Genomic DNA, 19747 nt, shown 5'->3' with positions numbered 1-19747 from the left:
TATTTTATTTTGTGGAGCGGTAAGCAGGGTTTGTCTCTGTGACCCAAGCTGGCCCCCAACTTGGTGCATAGCCTAGACGGCCTGGACAGTAGACGATGACCCTCCTGCCTTAAGGATGGCGGACTCACAGGCATACCAGAACCACCAGGATCGGCTAAGAACTTTCTTTTTGCTTAAGCCAGTTTAAATTGTATTCTCTTCCCACGTAACTTTAAAGGTTTTAAATGAATCAGAATCAAACACAGAGCCAGACAGTGGTGGTACACACCTTTAATCCCAGTGGAGACAGACAGATCTTTATGAGTTTGAGGCCAGCCTGGTTTACACAGTGAATTCCAGGATAGCCAAGAGCTACAAAGAAAAACCCTGTCTCAAACAACAACAACAACAACAACAACAACAACAACAACAACAACAAAAACGAACAAAAATCACCCAGGAGACTGGACGGCGGGCTCTGAAGATCCCAGAGCCTTGCTTCAGTGTCCCTTCAAACCTTTCCCCAAACATTGCTGTGAATTCGTCCAAATATATCTGTTGTCATCCAAAAAGCTTCCGAGGACTTCTGTTGTTTACAATGCATTTTAATCCGATTAGAATGAAATCCGTTCGTTTGGCCTTTAAAAAACAAGCGTGTTTTTCTAGTGTCTTTCGAGTCATGCTGATTGGTTAGCTGAACCGTAAACATTTCTGTCTGTTTTCCAGTTCTTTCCTCTTATTTTCCCGCCTTGAAATGTCCTCCTACCTCCTCTTCCCATGGAGGCCACACTCGTGCTTACAGTCCTGATTCACGTACACTTCTGTATGTGTGCTCTAAAAGAAGGACAACTCCAGAGATCCTTTCTCTTCTGGACACGCTGCTACTTTATCATGCAACACACCCTGCTTTTTTCACACATAAGAACGTGTCGGCTTCTGTAATTACTTAACTTTTTGTCTTAACTTTGTTTTCCTTGCCAAGGCTTAAGTCTATGAAAGATTTAATGACGTGACGCCAGATACCCGAGGCCTTAGCATGTGTTTCATTGCTATAACCTGTGCATGTTGCTCTAACAATTCCCCAGGCTGGGTAACTCACAGAGAAAACAAATTCAGTTGGTTGTGGTGGTGCTTGCCCATCTTGGCTACTTGGGAGGCTGAGGCAGGTGGATCATAAGCCAAAGGGTAGCCTGGGACATTTAGTGCCACCTCTGTCTCTAATATAAAGATAAGCCAGGATGTGTGTCTTAGTGGTGGGATTACTTGACTGATGTGTACAAGGCTCTAGCCTTGGTATCACAAAAAGGAATAAAAATGGATTTTATTTACTCATATTTCTGGAGACTTGGTGGTCAAGATGGTGGTACTGATATCTGGGGAGGGTCTCCCTGCATGGTGTTGACACTGAAAGACACCAGAAGGATAAAGGAACTGACACAAACCTGCTCTGCACGGATGACAAAAGCCACCTGGGGGGCTGACCCCCCATAATCTAATACTTCATACTCTAAAGACCCAAGCCCCGGGGCAGGAGAGATGGCTCTGTGGTTAAAAGCACTGTTTGCATTTTTAAAGGATCCAGGATGCCTCGTGCCCATAAAGATGAAATGAGAGACCAGTGGAGTAAGTTTTCTGAAAAAACCAACACAAGAAAGAGAATATTTAAGAAGACCCTGTAGGCGATCAAAGTCTTGCTTTTCCCTGTAGCAAAAAGCTGTTTCAGGGCCCCAGGAAGAACTAACATTGGGTTCAAACCAAAAGGCTTTTGCTGGTGGGCTTCACAGAGGCCCAGGACTCGGAGGATGTCCGTTGTTTTCAGATTTTTCGAATAATTAGGTACAGCGGGCCCATCTCATGGTCTTGTATGTATCTCTGAGTACATAGTTCAGCTGGGACTGAACTTGTAGCAATCCCCCTGCTTCTGCACCCTAAATGCTGAGATCACACTCATGTACCATCACCCTAGCAGGCAGGATCCTCAGCCTTGAAGGCCACCTAGCCTTGATGCTTAAAAAAGAAAAGACAAATAAAAACAAAATCTGCCTTTCCTTTACATTGTAATAGTAGAATTACTCATGAGGGGGCCTGTGACAGAGACATGCAAGGATAAAAACTCCCATGTGCCCTTGGGATGGGAATGTCTAGCAGCTCAGTGGTCTGTCTGTTGTCGAATTCCCACGTATCTCTCCCTGACTGCAGGAGGAGGGGAGGGCAGGCAGGACACATGGGGAGGAAGCTTACTGCCTTGCTGACTGGCCAAGAATCTCAGCCAAGGCCAGAGCTCCTGCACTCCCTGACTACAGGGAAGCACCCCTTTCCTCTCCACCAGCCCCCTTCCCCCTCAGTCCTCCCACTCCGTACCCCTCTTGGCTGGTGGCTAAAGGTAGACCTTCTGGAGGCAGATCCCAGAGGTGCAAACAGCTGCTGTGCTCTCACGCCCCCATGTTGTGAAGCTAACTGGCTCACTTAGTCTGAACCATGTCCAGCTATGTTGAGCTTTTAGCTCATCTGCTCCTCAACCTCTGTCCTACCTCAGAGAAGTCCAAAGGGAGACTTCTTGCCCTCACTCTCTCTCTCTCCCTCTCTCTCTCTCTCTCTCTCTCTCTCTCTCTCTCTATATATATATATATATATATATATATATATATATATATATATATATATATATATATCACACTGGGAAGTTTGTTCTGAAGTCTAAGGGTTTTTTTTTTTTGGGGGGGGGGTGAAAAAGACTGTTCTGGATAAACTGTAACCCCAAGATCCAAGCTTAGCAGTCCTCACTCCCAAATTTTACTTTTTCCTCCAACTGGCGGAACCTCAAAGGCTAGGCTGGGGGAGGATGGGATTTCCACTCTTGTTATATAAACAAGGAAGTGAAGGAGGCCTCTGTGCTAGCAGGACTCCGAGCATGAATGATGTGAGTCTAAGCAAGCGTTTAAATCACTTGACTGGGATGAAGCGTGGAAAAGTTTGCTTTTTCATACCCACTGCGTCTGAGCGGCGCAGTGCATTCTGGGACTTGGGGTTCTCACTCTAACTACACCAATTCATGCCCGAGGTTTCCCGAAGGGAAGGCGCTAGCTGGTAAACAGCAATACCAGCTCACTTTTCGTCTGTGCTCCTGGCCCTGTGTCAGGGTTTCTGTAATTAGATGGATTGCTCTGGTCTTACTGCGGAGATCACTGAGATTAAAAAAAAAGTAAGGACTCCACAGGAAGCAGAGGCGCCAGGAGTCACATCCTAGGCTCTGGATTTAACAGAGCACTTTACCATCATCTTGTGAGGAAAGTGAGGCAGGTTGACTCTGCTTTTAACCTCTGGAGATGTGCTATGCAAGGGAACCTGGAGGATCATCAAGTGAGTCATAGTTTGTTTATTAAGTCAGGTTTACACACGCACACGCACACACCTACCTACCTTTCAGTGTGCTTCACATGGGTTACAATATTTCTATATGGGAGAAAGTAAAGGGCAAACATTTCAAAGGTTATTCCCCTTCCCTGTTTCCTGTCCATAAGCCCCTATTCCCTCCCCTCCCCCTCCCCTATACGGGTATCCCCTTATACATCCCCCTTATTGCCCCCCATATCCCCCTACACTAGGGGTCCAACCTTGGCAGGACCAAGGGCTTTCCCTTCCACTGGTGCCCCAACAAGGTTATTCTCTGCTACATATGCAGCTGGAGCCCTGGGTCAGTCCATGAACAGTCTTTCGGCAGTGGTTTAGTCCCTGGGAGCTCTGGTTGGTTGGCGTTGTTGTTCTGATCGGCGTTTCTTGAGTGTGGGATCCCAGGAAGAGAAAAGCAGATGCCTCCTGCCCTCAGCCAGTGTGGCGTTGTCTTCCGTTCTTTATGACTCCTGCTTAGAGAGAGACTGTCTATCTTACTAGTGCAGCAAGCCACGATAAGGAAGAGTGTAATACAGCAAAGTAAAATGAACAGCAAGTATGAAATATATAAGTACTTCTCAGTATTGCTGGCCTCATAGAAACAATCACAACAGTGGGTGAAATTTTCTACTTTCCACTCTTTCTGCAAGGGCAAAATGAAGACCTGCTTGTAATCTATCTGGGGTCCCTCTGTATTGGCTTCTCTTGCCTTCAGAACCTGGAGATAATTTTAGTAGGTAGCTTGTAACCTCAGGGCAAGCTGACAGTAAACAGGGAGGAAAACTCTGGCCATAAGTCTGAGAAAGGCTTTCTTCTCCTTTCCATGGATAATTTATCCCCACTAAAAGATACCAAAGATATTTACAGTGGGGATTGTTCTAGAACATCCAGAGTAGACGGCTACAATATATATACAAGCCTACACTAAATAGTCAGTAGATGTTTGTGAATGAGCATCTGTGAGCTCAGCCTATATTCAGAAATTCAAGTCGGCCCTGCCATCCGGACGGGCCTTCGTGGGTTTCAGTTGACCTTAGTCTTCTGTTTTTACACACAGCGCAGTGGGAAACAGCTAAAACTTTCCTGGCTAGATCTTTTTTCCCTTTTACTTTCTGTCATTTCAGTTCCTGCTCTCATGTCTGCAGTGCTGTAATCCAAGGTCCCGGGACTGCATGGAAAACCTTTGGCTGCAGTACAGGCTACACGGGGCGTATTAATAAGGCCTGTCAGCCCAGCCTGCACTCAGGAACCTTCAGAAGAGCTACATGGTGGCACTCCAGGGTGGATGGTATTAAGGGCTTTTTGAAAATGCTTCCTGCCCCCATCCCCTGCAAAAGAAGGTAAGAGTTTAACAAGGGCTATGAAGAAATGTATTTAAGTTAATAAAGCCTTTTACTGTTTATTGTGTATGACTACGCGCTTCGTGTCTATTAACTCTCTCATCTTCAACAAAACAACCCTATAAAGAGGTTAAAGCCATAATCCCCACCTTCCAAATGAAACAGTCGAGGCAGGGGAGCAGCTCAGCAGCTTGGCATGACGGGGTTGAAAGCCCCGTCAGCCTGGCACCAGGGCACAGATGTTCAACCACTCAGTCGGCTGTCTCCGGATTGAAGAGGACTTGGCTGTGTCTGGCTTCTAGGATGTCAGGTCGTGTTGGTTGGGTTTGTTTCCCATGCTCCTGTATCTCCAAGGGCTGAATAAAAGGCGCCTAAAATGTTGAAAATGACGTCTTCGAAATGTTGTAAGCTTTGTTCTTATTAAATCTGTCCTGTGTTCGTTTCAAAAGCAAACTGTTCATACAGCCACGTGTCATCATCCAGCTGGAAAAGGAAGGTGGAGAACAATTCCATCTGGTGGTTCTTCACTGAGAAGAGTAGCCCCCCCCACACACTTTTATTCCCCCACTATAGCCCCCCCCCCTTACTCCCACTCCCAGGCTAGAGGTAAGACTTAGTGTCACTACTCAGGGTCCATCTAATGTGAGTTTTTTGTTTTGTTTTTAAGACAGGGTCTGTTTTGACCTGGGCTTCACCAATTAGTCTGTGCTGGATGGGTACTTGACCCTGGGTCTGAGTTGTTGCTTCAGCCTCCCACTGAGCTTTGGTATCCCACACACTATCTGTAGGTGGGAGTTTCACGCTTGTTACTACCAGCCAAGGGTTTTGTACAAATGTCCTGATTTTTCTGAGTTTAGTTTTCTCGTACAAGAAATAGGGGTAGCGACAGCCCACGTCCTGAAGTCCAGTCCACTGGACTGAGGAGTGACTGCGAGGACTGAGGCTTGCAGAAGCTAGGTTGCTTTTATCAGTAGCCCCGGAAGTCCCCGATCCTCACCCAGATCTGCTTCGTCTGGCATGTGAAGTGTAGAGGTTTGGTGTGTTGATATGTACTGTGATGCTAAATTATGTCTCCCAAGGTCTAGCTATCATGCTTACCAGCTTTTGTTGTGCAAACCTTGCCCCTTAGTTTAAAGCTATTGGTTGAATGAAAATGGCTACAGCCAATTGCTCTTGGGACTGGAGGTAGTCAGGTTTTCAGTTAGCAGTTGGGGGTCTTAGGAAGAGAGGAGGGAAGAAGGGTACTAGAGAGAGGAAGAAGCTGCCGTTAGAGATGGACCATGAACACGTGGTCAAGAGAAACAGCAGGTATTTGAGGTATACCACCGGGGAAGTCGCCAGGCTAGCAATTCGCAAAGTAGGTCAAGGGTTACCCCCCAGCAATAATCAAAGCCAAGTAAAATAACCCTAGTCTGAGTTTCATTCATTTGTAAGCTAAATCGGGATAAGTTTAGATTGGTTCAACTACAATTAAGTTGTAGGTTACCAGTCACGAATCCTACTTTAATCAACTTTTTGGTCTCTGTTCTTTCATTGCACTGCACAAAGACAGAAAAAGAACTATAATTGGATTTTTTTCCACAAATAAGGTGAGGTCATTTTTCTTTTGAATTTCACTGAATGGCATCCAGTCCATCTGCATGCAAACAAGGACCAATATTCATCAAACATGTGGGGTTTCCTTAAAATGAGAATTATGGTGCCACAAGTCAGTGCATCATCAGGCCAGAGGACCCGAGTTCAATCCCTGGGACCCACATGATGGAAAAAAATAACTGAGACCTATATGTTGTCCTCTGATCTCCATAGGCATACAACGGTATACACACCTGCATGCATACACGTGCAGATAAATAAATGCTATGATAAGTAAATGCAAACACATAGAAATCTGTCCTTAAAAGCTAGAATCCTTCATGGTCACAGTTAGTTTTCTTCTACAAGGTAAGTATAACTTTAAATCCGCAGTTCTCAATATGTGGGCTGTAACCCCTTAGAGGGTCTGACTATCAGATAACCTGCAGATCAGATATTTATATTATGACTTCTAACAGCAGCAAAGTTATAGTTGTGAAGTACCAGCAAGAATTATTTTACAGCTGGGGGTCAGCCCAACATGAGGAATTGTATTAAAGGTTCACAGCATCAGGAAGGTTGAGAACTGCTTTAAATGAGGAAAATAAGTTAATGGAATCATTTTTAAAAATTGTCTCCGGGGGCTGGAGAATGGCTTAGTGGTTAAGAGCACCTGAACTGAGTTCTCGGCCACCACCTGGTGGCTCACAAGTGTCTGAAGGATATCTGACTCTCTCTCTTGACTTCAAAGGGCACCAGGAGAGTACATGCAGGCAAATGTTCATACATGCAAGATAAAACTAATCTAACTCCTCGTTTGTTTGTCCTGGAATTAAATTTGTAGATCAGGCTGGCCTTGAACTCAGAGATCTACCTGCCTCTGGCTGTCAAGTATTGTGATTTCAGATGTGTATCATTGGACTGGAGAGATGGCTCAGAGGCACTGGCTGCTCTTCCAGAGGTCCTGAGTTCAATTGTGAGCCAACCACCTGGTGGCTCACAACCATCTGTAATGGCAGCTGATGCCCTACTCTAGTATGTCTGAAGGCAGCAACAGTGTACTCACATAAAATAAATACGTTTTTTCAAAAAAAATGTGTATCACTATGCCACACACACACACACACACACACACACACACACACATATACATATATTTAATTGGCTCTGCTCTGTGTTTGGGGAGGTAGCTCAGTGGATAAAGCATTTACAATACAACTGTAATGAGATGGAATTTGGATCCCCAGAACACAAGTAAAAGCTGGCTGAGTATGTCAGTGCTGGGGAGACAGAGACTGGGGACTGCAGGGAAACGGAGCTAACCAGACTAAGCTGAATTTGGGGGATAGGCTTGGCTCCGGGTTCAGTGAGAGACCCTGCTTCAGTATAGTGACCAAGGTGACATTTAGGACCGACCTCTGTTCTTCACACACATTGCACTAGCACACACACGTACCCATACACACACACACACACACACACACACACACACACACACACACACGCTGGGTGTCTTATTTCAGTGTATTCTGTCGTTAGGCAGGTTTTTTCCCTACAGGTCATCAGCACTGAGGGCTCCTGAATGTGTTTTAACAGTGCATTCTTTAGCACTATATCTTAGTCTGCAAGGCAACTGTTCTCACTGCTCTGGATAGAGGGGGTGGAAAGTGAGCCAACATTGTTTTAGAGCCTTAGGGTTTGGGTGAGGAGAAACTCTGTGGTGCAGCGGTGCCCTGGGTCCTCGGTCCTCACCTGTGGGAGCGCCTGCTGGGAATTCCGTGTTAGAACAAAACAGTATCCAATTGAGATGATCTTTCTCTCGCTGACTCTAAACAGAATTAGCTACTTTGTGTTTTGGCAAAGTGCTGTTTCCACTGGCCTGTCTTTTGTTTCAACCCCAAAATGGTTTATTTTATATCTCAGTCTCCTGTTACAGTGATTACATTTGACTTACTTTGTGTGTCAGTCTAACCACTAAGCATATGTCATCACATCACTTAATTTATAACAGAACATGAATTTGCTGTGCTGGCTCCTTGAGTTAAAAGAGATCTAGTAATTTACAGCTGCCCGCAAAAAAAAAAGAAAGAAAAAAATTACAGTGAAGACCACTAAATAACAATGAACAATAGCCAAGAGAGAAAGGACGGGAGGGGAGAAAGGAAGCAGGGAGAGAAAGAGACTCTAAGGTAGACATGTTTTTTTTTTTTTAAGGATATATTTATTTATTTGTTTGTTTAGTGTATGTGTGTGTGTGTGTGTGTGTGTGTGTGTGTGTGTGTGCGAGCATGCGTGCTTGCTTGAGATGATATTACTATGTGCATGTGGCCAGTGGAGGCCAGAAGAGAATGTCAGATGCCCTGGAACTGAAGTTACAGCAATTGTGAGACTGTGTGGGTGTTGGGAATCGAACCTGGGTCCTCTGCTAGAGCAGTAAGCACTCTTAACCACTGGGCTGTCTCTCCAGCCCCAGACAGCTGTCTTTGTTTGGGCTTTTTCTGGTTGTTTGTTAGTTTGTCTTAAAGAGTTTCTTCTTATTTTTTCCCTTGGTTCTTCGCCTCTAGACAGTACTGACAACGCACCCTTCCCCACACCTCAAGTATCATTCACTATCCCTTCTGGAAATCAGATGATGGAGCGAAAGGTTCACTTTTCCATTTCCATTCAGGCCCCAGGTTTGGGTGAGGCAAGAGACATTTTAAAGTTAATAAACATTCTCTTTAAAATCTTTTTGTATCTTTTATATCTTTTTGTAGGGGGGTGGTGAGGAAAGATTTACAGAGAACCTAATGAAAGTATGGCTTGCCTTTCTGGAAAAGTCGTAGATATATATTAGGTCCCCAAAGCACAGTCATTTCTGTGAATTCCATTTTAAGAATCGTTGTCTTTACCTGGTGGTGGTGGCTGCCTTTAATCCCAGGAGGCAGAGGCAGGTGGATCTCTGTGAGTAGGAGTAGGAGGACAGCTTGGCCTACAGTATGAGTTTCCACACAACCAGGGATACACAGAGAAACCCTGTCTTGAAAAAACAAAAACAGAGAGAGAGAGAGAGAGGAGAGAGAGAGAAAGAGAGAGAGAGAGAGAGAGAGAGAGAGAGAGAGAGAGAGAATATCTTTGTGTCTTCAATGCCAAGGAGAGGGACTTAAAAAGTATTCAACACACACTTAAAGTAAAATTTGTATATGCAGTAAATTAATTTATATTTATAATACAGTGAATTTATTTTTAAGAAGGTAACGCGTTTGGTTAAATAAACGTGGTTCAGACCATTGTACCCCTCTCCTGAGCAGGAGAGGCAAAGCAAGGAAATCCTTCTATTGTAAACTGGCTTATTTCCTTTTCACACAGGAAGGTGTTGTGTAACTTTACATGCACATCTGTACATTCCAGATCTCATGCACCCCAGATTTATTTGACAGCCCTCGGATTCTTTAATTATGTGAACATTCACCTATGAAATGTTAGGAAACAGAGGTTTCCACTGAAACCGAATCGAGCCTTTACCACACAGTCATTGATGCTTCGAAGAATTGAGTGCCTCCATTGGCTCACACAGGGTCGCTCCAGTCTTGGGGCAGGCAGAATGCACTGGCAGCTCCCTGAAGACACGTGGCTGTTTATCCTGTTGTTTTTCTGGGGAGAAACGTAAAACCTATTCTGGTTCTTCAAGAATTCCTCTAGGCATTCTCGCTAAAGGCAGTCTTAAAGGAAGATTTGTTTACATACAGGAGGCATGGGATATGCAGAGAATTCAAAAGGTGCTGGCTAAGAGGCACCACGTTAGGACACTGTCAAGCCCCATGACACTCCAGCAGAGGCCCAAGTTGCTTCTCTAACCAGATCATAAATGGAGCCTTTTCTCCATTTGAAGAAAGGTTATGCTATTACTCAACACATTCAGCAAAACGTGGATATATGAGTTTTCTTTAAAGTTAATTTTTTTTCTTTCTCTTGGCCTTATAAGTCTCATACAACATGCTTCATTAAATGGCCAGTTCCTGTTTCTCCTGCTTAATCTGATGAAAAAGGCATTTCTGGCAATCTATCTAGCTTTCTTCAAAATTTAATTAGTTTGTTTTAGTTTCGATTAACTTTGTAAAATTAAAATATAACTATATCATTTCCCTTCACTGCTTTTCCTTCCTTCTGCTCCACCCATCCTGTCCCTAACCCCACTCCTGGCTTCTTCCTTAATTGTTATTATTGTTATTGTTACACACACACGCACACACACACACACACGACTACATCTCTATATATGTACATATATTATATAAATGTGCCGATTCTGTTCAGCGTTGCACATACGTGATTTCAGGGCTCTCCACTTGGAATGAAATGACCAATTAGGAGGCTCCTGCGTGGGGCAGATCTGTTCATCCTGCTGTTAGCACGAATGCCTCAGTTGCCTGTGAGTCCTTGGCTAGGGTGGGGCCTGGGAGTTCCCCGTCACACATTAGCCTGACTATTGATGTCCTTGTTCAGGTCTTGTTTAGGCCGCCTTATTGTTGGGGTATCATGTGTGACACTTCTAGTCATTTCTAGGAGATAGGGTCTCACAGCAGATTTCCTGGTCCTCTGACTCTTACAACTCTCCCATTGCCTCTTCCTTGATGCTCCCTGAGCCATAGGTGCTGGAGTCTTAATGGGGCAGGGAACCCCATTAAATTTTTCTCTGTATTTTGGCTTGCGTGGATCTCTCTCTCTCTCTCTCTCTCTCTCTCTCTCTTCCTTCCTTCCTTCTTCCTTCTTTCTTTCTTTCCTTCTTTCAAGATTTATTTATTTATTTTATGTGAGTACACTGTCTTCAGACACACCAGAAAAGGGCATCTGATTGTGAGCCACCATGTGGTTGCTGGGAATTGAACTCAGTACCTCTGGAAGAGTAGCCAGTGCTCTTAACCACTGAGCCATTGCTCCAGCCCTCTTGTGAATTTCTATAACAGTTTCTGTCTGTTGTCTCTCCAGGGCCCTCCCTCCTGTTCCCACCAGCACCAGTTGGGTTGATGTCAGGGAACCCACGCAGGGTGGGGGGATAGGGAACTGTGAGGCCTACACAGGCTATAAGGTCCTTTCTTTTGCATTTCTGATTCCTTGGTTCCTGTCTTCAACTCGAGGCTCCTCTTTCCTGGGCACCAATTAGTGAGTGAGTGTTGGCTTCCATGTGTTATCCCTGCACTCTCTGCCCCATGGACTAACTTAACCCATCTATTGTCCACGACACAGTCATGGGCAGTCGCAGTCACAGCTTGGACCTGCTCATGCGCATCCCGTTTTCTTCCTTTGACTTCTATGGGCACTCCCTTCCCTACTCCTCACCGCATTGAGGAGGTTATAAATCACACTACATCACACTACGTAATGATGGGACTCAGGCAGAGCGAATCAAATTGAGGGAAAGAGAGAGGAAGGGAAAGAGGGTGAGAGAGAAAGGGGGGAGGGAGGAGAGAGAGAGAAAGAGAGAGAGAGAGAGAGAGAGAGAGAGAGAGAGAGAGAGAGAGAGGGGGAATTTTCCTTTGGAGTTTTTGAGTCAGGGTGATGGGAAGAGCGGGGTTCCTGAGGAGCAGGAGAGCAGGTGCGATCTGAGTTGAATCGACCAGGCTTGAATGGGATTAACTCCTAAGCTTTGCTGATAGAAATTAAAATTACTTTTTTAGTTGGGCTTCCATCATATGAGCCTTAAGAATTTTGACCTAGAAAGTGGCTTTGTAGACACCACTGTTCGCTATGACCACTTACTGCAGGCATGGTCACCTCCACCGTGTCAATGTCCATGTCAAACCCTCGGGTTGCATCTCCTTCGAGCTGTTTGCAGACAAAGTTTCAAAGACAGCAGGAACCTTTTGTGCTCTGAGCACAGGAGAGAAAGGATTTGGATATGAGGGTTCCTCTTTCACAGAATTATTCCAGGATTCATTTGCCAGGGTGGTGACATCACACGCCACAATGGCACTGGGCCCTCTATAGGGAGAAAGTTGAGGATAAGAACTTCATCCTAAAGCAAACAGTTCCTGGCATCTTGTCCATGGCAAATGCTGGATCAAACACAAATAGTTTCCTTTTTTTTTTTTTTTATCTGCACTGCCAAGACGGAGTGGCTGGATGGCTGCATGTGGTCTTTGGGAAGGTGAGACAAGGCATGGACATTGTGGAAGCCATAGGGTGTTTGTGGTCCAGGGATGTCAAGACAAACAGGAAGATGGCCCTAGCCCACTGTGGACAGCTCTAATTCTTGTGGGCATCTTACCCACTAGTCCTTCCTTCTGTAGCTCAGGAGAGCGTCTCTGCCCCATCTGCTCACAATACCATGGGATCTCTGCTCTCACTCAAGTTCTTTGGGCTCCTTATTTTCCTTGTTCCCCTCCAAGTCTAGCTGGATGGTAGAGTTAAGTTTATGATTATGAATAAAAGCTAAATAAAAAGAAGAATTTTGACATAGAAACCATATGAATATTTATAATGAAGCCACGGCGTTGCTCTAGGGCCTGGCGTGTGACCAATCCACAGGCGCTGGAGAAGCTCAAGTGATGGATGATTCGTTCAAACTGAATCTGATGATGCTCTGGCAGATGACAAGAATTGTGAGAGCAGGAAGACAGCGTCTGACTGTGTTAGTGGTCACGGGGACCATGTGGTGTGGGGGTGAGACACAACTTGACAGACACATGGGGAGAGAACACAGCGCACTTAGAAGACAGCCCGAGAGACATAGCTTCTAAAGGCAGGAGCCCTTGGGCTATGTCTTCTGTGCCTTTCCTGGCTACCCAGGGACTGCCTAGCTTCAGACAAGCCACGGATCTACATTCTTGACTGAGAAACGAGACACAGCACCAGTGCCAACCTCACTATGTTATGAGGGTTGAACGCAAAACAGTCAATCTAGTGTTATGGGGGTACCATGGATGTAATCTATGCTGGCTATACCTATTATCCATATTTTTGAAGGTGGTTCTGTTATGGATTTAATTTACAAAATCATAGAATTATTGAAAATAATAACCACGAGGCTTTGTGCAAACAGGAAGGCTTACCTCTCATCTTATGAGTAACACTCAGAACATCATCAGTGCCGGGCAGGGTGGTTCATGCCTGTAACCGGTTCTCAGGGGTAGAAGCAGGATCATTGTCAGAGGCTTGAGGCTAGAAACTGCTTTATTATTGTATAGTTCATTTGGTAGAGTGCGTGCTTGGCAGCAAAGAGACCCTGGCTTGGATCCCTGGCACCAAATGGTGACACCTATAACCCCGGCACTCGGGCCAGTGAGTATGTGGGGTGAAGATCATCTCCGGCTGTATAGCAAGTTGGGCTGTATAGCAAGTTGGGGCCCGCCTTGGACAACGAGAACTTGTTTCAAAAGGGAAACCATGGGTAATTTGAGTCCCTGTGTGCCTTGGTCTGGATTCAAATGTAAGAAGCTGAGCTGGAGGTGTCAGTCAGATGTAACGTGCTTCCCTAGCCCGTGGCCAGGGAACACACTGAATACGTGTACACACCCAAAAGTGCACAAAAGGTGTGTGTGGGGGGGGATGGAACTGAAGTCTTCACAGACCTTTGCTGGTAATGCAGTCCACTCTCCAACAAAAATGTTCGGGAAAACATGAACACTGTTATTCAAAGCATTTGGACTCACAGTGGATTTTGGCATGTGACCATGAAGGTCACTGACCTCCAGGTCAGGCACTCGGCTCCGGCAGCCGGATTATATTTGTGTTTTATCCAGATGAGCAAACAAGAACCCAGGGAAGTCAGAGGACTTAGCCATGGACCTAGTTCACGAGCACCAACACAACGGACGGTTCAGATCTCCCAGCTCTGATCTCACAGGCATGGGGTCTATCCTTGGTCACTTCCACACCGGCCACTCTCCTGGACAGTTAGGTGGTACTTAACCATTTCAACAAAAGAAAATATCCTTTTGTAGTTTGTAGTACTTAGAATGCATGTGAGGCCAGTCCTGTGTCAATGAACTGTATCACTGGCCCTTCATAAAATCTGCTTCAAGGCCGGATCTTGCTAAAGTTGACCAGACTGGTCTCAGACTTCAATCCTTCTGCCTCAGTATTCTGAGTAGCTGGAGTGGACCATCAATCCACTCCAATCAATTTTATTATTTTTTTTTCTCGATTTTTAATGTGTGTGTGTGTGTGTGTGTGTGTGTAGGTGCATGTGCCTCTGTAAGAGTATGTGTGGGTGTCTATGGTACCAGAACAGGGTGAAATTCCGTCAAGCTGGAATCACAGAGAGTAGTGAGCTTCTGGGCTTGGAAGATTGGAACAGAGTCCCATTGAAGAGCAATAGGCACTCTCAGCCCCTGAGCCCTCTCTCTAGCCCACAGGCCAACTTTCTTAAGGTAAAACCTTAAGAATTTTCCTATGGTAATAAACATTCTCCAGGGATGGGATTTTTTTTTTGTTTCTTTGTTTTTATTTGTTTGAGATAAGGTCTCTCTACGTAGCCCTGACTATCCTGGAACTTACTTTGTAGACCAGCAGGCAGGCATTGAACTCACAGAGATTTGCCTGCCTCTGCTTCTGGAATTAAAGGTGTGCACCCCCACTGTTGGTGATTTTGTTTCTGAGACAGAATCATCACATGTCACCCAGGTTTGTCTTCAGCTCTGAGGCTCAAGTAATGTTACTTCCTAAGGAGGGGTGGAGACCACAGCTCTGCACCATGGTGTCCAGGTCAGAAAATGTCTTCTGTGGTACTGGGAGTTGAAGCAAGCACTCTACCGTGGAACAATATCTCAAGCCCCACAAAACACCCATCCATCCATCCATCCATCCATCCATCCATCCATCCATCCATCATCCATCCATCCATCTATCCTCCCTCCCTCCCTTCCTTCCTTCCTTCCTTTCTGAGAAAGGAACTTACTATGTGTGGCCCAGGCTGGCCTTAAATTTACAGTCAATCTTTCAGACTCATGGCTGGGATTGCAGGTTACCACATCCTGTAAAAATTTGATGTGTATTAGAGACAGAGAGAGAGAGAGAGAGAGAGAGAGAGAGAGAGAGAGTCTATGTGGGCATATGTAGGTACACATGCACATATATGCATACATATACGAAGGTCAGATGTTAATGTGTGTTAATTACCAGTTTACCTTTTAAATTTTAAAATTAATTCATTTCATGAGATAAGGTCTTGTGTAGCCCTAGTTGACTTAGAACTCACTATGTAGACAGGCTGGCCTCAAACTCATAGTGATCTATCTGCCAGCCTCTGCCTCCCAACTGCTGGGATAAAAGTTGTGTTACCATACCTGATACCACTTTACTTTTTGAGACAAGGTCTCTCCCTGAACCTGTGACTTGTCCGTCTGGTAGGTTGGCTGGGTGATGAGCTCCCAGGGTCCTCCTGTCTCTGCCTCAACAGAGTCAGGATTGTTGGCAAGCAGTGCCATGCTCAGCTTTTACATGGGCTCTGCAGATCCAAATTCAGAGCCTCCTGCTTATATAACAAGCACTGTATCAACAGAGCCATCTTCCCAGCCCAATAGTCTAATTTTTAATGGTTATCATTATTATGTGGTAAGCAATAATTTATTGAATATTTACCTTTTTTTTTTTTGGTTTGTTTCCCATTTTACTTGCACCTGATGTTTACAAAAGTGCTTTAGTGTGCTGTATTACTTCCAAACTGATAACTCTCTCTGTTTCTGAGTTTCTCATCTGTAAATCAGAAGTTAGCCATACTATTCCTAAAGGTATTAAGAGAATACAGTGAATTTGGTGCCTGTGAAAAACCAAAAACTGCCCGGCATGTAAGCCCTCAATTCCATTTGCTACAACTTTATTCCTAACTTACAATACTGCTAACTTCAGGTACTTGGGTTTAGTATCCAAAACAGAATTACATCGACTACTTGCTATTAAGTACACCAAATGATGCACTCTGAAAATATTGAAATAGTTTGTGTGTATTGTGTTTTTCAGAAATTTGCTTTTTCAAAATACCCATAATTTTCTGAATGTATTACGAATAGCTGCTGCACTCATGTTTGATTAGATTTTTATCTCTGTGACTCAGGCTGTCCTTGGAGGAGAGGTAGAGGGTCTCTGCATATCAGAAGTTATTTCCCAGCATTAGGGTTTGAAGAAAACAAAGGCATGTTCATTTGATTGTCTAGACATTTGCTCAACAAGGTTACCGTCTGGTTAAGTCGCTGTCTTGAGAGCCTGAGGTTGGACCAGCAGCTGCAGGTCAGAAGTTCAGAACAAAGAGTGAAGTCCCAGGATTAACGGTCACACTTTCGAATCAAATATTTCTCTGTTGAGTCAACTTCCCATGGCAATTTCTTCTTCGAGGTGGGGGCTTTGCCACCACTGCTGTCTGTCTGTCTGTCACATTCTCAGTTGGCACCAACAAGGTAGGACGCAGTAGAAAGGCAATTTGCCGGGTAGAAGCTGCTTCTCAGGAGCGTCTCAGGGGAGAAGCAGAGGTCTGTGGGGAGTGTGGTTTTCTCATTTGGCAGCATAGTGGGAAAGAACTGCCTAAGCTCTGGCTATGCCAGTAACCAGCCATGCACCCAAAGCAAATGACTCAAAGTTTTCTTCTATGAAGTTAAAAACTTCTGTTTTGCTTTGTTCTTCAGATTCCCATTATACATATATGAATGAAGTGGTAGACCAAGCATAGTAGCCCAAGCCTTTAATCCCTTTACTTCAGAGATAAAGTAAAAGGGCCAGAAGTTCAAGGCTAGCCTTAGCTATGCAGTGGATCTGAGGCTAGCCTGTGTTGCATGAGACTCTGACTTAAAACAGCAAAAAATAAAGTGATAACCATGATACCCCATTTAGCCCACTGCTGACCTTGACAAGATCCAGGCAAGAACATGAACAAATGCTCCTGTTCCCAGACACCTCCCTTCTCTTTCTACTTGGCCCTCCCTACAGTGAGAACTTGCTTGTGCAGTGTCCATTCCTTAACATACAGGGCCGACACCATTCACATTTCCCATTGCCAGCGACTCTATCATCTCTGAGTCACAGGCAGGGCTCACTTGCATTCATTCTGTAGAGAAGACACCCATGGAAGCCCTGGAAGAAAGCTGGGCCACAAGACAGGGTTCTGGGGGTCCCAGAGAAGCAGTTCAACTTCAAAAAGGGATGTGGCTGCACCCTGTGTCCTCATGGGGAGACGAGGGAACTATGTGGTCTCCTTTGCCTGGGTTTGAGGAGTAAATGAGTCAAAGACAATCCAGCATAGCATACACAGTACCTGGTCAGTTGCTAGACCTCAATCAATGACAGAGGGTGGGAATATCACAATTGGGGCAGCACCGACTGCTGCTTGAAGGATCTCAGAGATGATCGCTACCATTCAAATCTTTCTTTCTTTCTTTTCCAAGATAGGGTTTCTCTGTGTAGCTCTGTCTGTCCTAGAACTCACTCTGTAGACCAGACTAGAACTCAAACTCATAGATATCTATCTGCTGGGATTAAAGATGCACACCACCAGCTTCAAACTCTTTTATGGAGTAAGGAAACTCGAACACTGAAACACGTAAATTGGCCATGGTTAAAGGTATGTGGATGGGAAAGCCAGCACGCGCACACAGGGCCTCACTGGGCAGCTGCCTTCCCTGCACCACAGTTGCTGGAGCAGCAGAGGCAGGGACACTTTGAGGTCAGCCTGAACTACATGTCCCTGGTGCCCAGAGGTGACCTAGACGATTGCCATCTTCTGTTCCAGTTTAGGGAGTGTGTCCTTAGAGAAAAGGGAGCATTCACGAGTTAAAAGCCTCCAGTAAACTTCTGGTCAGGCTGACTCTGGAACGCCTCAAATATTTACCGAGCAATGAGAGGTACAGGCCTCAGGCTGATAAAGAACGTGGTGACATTTTGTGGCTGGTAGCAGTCTGTTGGCTCAGAATATCACGTTAGAAAATCAGATTTGGGTTTATAGATCAGGTTTGCAGGCTGAAACTTTGAACTTTGTGAGTTAAACGTGAAATAAATGTGACACTTAAATGGCCTTTCTTGTTCTCATCGTAAAAGCTAGTTTTATTTTTATTTTGTCTACAGTCAACGTTTTCTTTGGTTTGGAAGGATTTAAAGAGCTCTTCTGTGACATATCCTCATGTGTGTGTCAGGGGGAAGTGTGTAGGTGTCTGGTGTCTGCATTTATAGGTGTTTATACATACATGACTATCATGCAGGTACACATGCATGCCTGTACATACGATAGCTGGATGATGGCTTCAGATGTCTTCCTTAATCGTTCTCTGTCACTGAACAGTCTGTCACTGAACCCGGAGCTTGGTAGTCTGGCTAGCCATCTTGCTGTGGGGATCCCTGTCTCCACCCCTCATTAATGGGATTGGAGGCAGGCCACCACACCTACCTCGATTTCTTACATATATCCTGGTGGTCTGAACTCTGACCCTGCTTGCATGACGAGTGGTTTCTCCAGTGCGCCATCCCCCCAGTCCTGCAGTTTGGCCACCAGCAGTCCCACCGTTAGCTGTATTTTCCTGGAGACTGCAAATGTATTTCATGAAAAAAAAAATTCATATCATTACATATAACAGCCCCAAGCCAGAAATTACCCAAATGTCTATCAACGATTAAATGCATAAACGAAATGGAAATGTCCCAGGTAGAGACATACAACGGAATGTTATTCAATCAATAAAGGGAGTGAAATAGGGGCTAGGGAGATGGCTCAGTCATGCTTGTCATCCGCATGAGGGCTGGAGACCAGCCTCCCAGCACCCATTGTGATGAGTCAGGGTGTCAGCATGTTCCTGTAGAACGTGCAGTTCAGGGTAGGGGCAGCGGAGAGATGTTGATCCTCCAGACTTGCTGGCCCGCCAGTCTAACTCAACCCGTGAGCTCAGATTCAGTGCAAACAACCAACCAACAAACAACCAACAAAAGAGCTGGGGCTGGAGAGATGGCTCAGCGGTTAAGAGCACCAACTGCTCTTCCAGGGGTCCTGAGTTCAGATCCCAACAACCACATGGTAGCTCCCAATCACCTGTAATGTGATCTGATGCCCTCTGAAGACAGCTATAGTATATATATATTAGATAGATAGACAAATAAATAAATAAATATTATAAAAAAAAAACCTGTCTCAAAAAAAAATGAGGTGGAGGGTGACCGAGAAGGACATTGTACTTCAATGTGTATATGCACATGTACTCGTGATTGTGTACATACCCTGCACAACACACACACACACACACACACACACACACACACACACACACACACACACACACAGAGTATGATATTAGTGAAACTTGAAAATACTATGCTAAGTTAAAGAAGCTAGTTTCAAAAGACAAATAAATACCAGGCAAATAAATCCTTCTTATAAATGACCGATCCATAGACAGAAACTGGGTCAGTAGCATCCAGGGACAGTGGGAGGTAATATGGAGAGTAACTCCTAACACATATGAGTTACATGTGTCTGGAATGAGTAGTCATGGTCATACAACTGTGAATGT

The 19747-nt window shown here is 44.9% G+C and overlaps 1 long non-coding RNA gene and 1 pseudogene across 2 annotated transcripts; one reads left to right on the top strand and one right to left on the bottom strand.

Annotated features, from left to right (window-relative positions):
* Positions 1 to 11931: 11931 nt before the first annotated feature.
* On the top strand, positions 11932 to 15124 carry LOC148006756 (peptidyl-prolyl cis-trans isomerase A pseudogene; annotated as a pseudogene). Its single transcript, XR_015676820.1, has one exon. The product of XR_015676820.1 is annotated as a peptidyl-prolyl cis-trans isomerase A pseudogene (transcript).
* Positions 15125 to 16923: 1799 nt separating this feature from the next.
* Positions 16924 to 18770, bottom strand: LOC148006755 (uncharacterized). The gene is made up of 2 exons (XR_015676837.1): positions 18634 to 18770; positions 16924 to 17454 (listed from the first exon to the last, which is right to left on the bottom strand). It is a non-coding gene; the product is annotated as an uncharacterized LOC148006755 (long non-coding RNA).
* Positions 18771 to 19747: the final 977 nt, after the last annotated feature.

The sequence above is a fragment of the Rattus norvegicus genome, chromosome 2 (genome assembly GCF_021556685.1).
Source record: "Rattus norvegicus strain SHRSP/BbbUtx chromosome 2, alternate assembly SHRSP_T2T, whole genome shotgun sequence".
NCBI lineage: Eukaryota > Metazoa > Chordata > Mammalia > Rodentia > Muridae > Rattus > Rattus norvegicus.
This window is presented reverse-complemented; position numbering and strand designations above follow the sequence as displayed.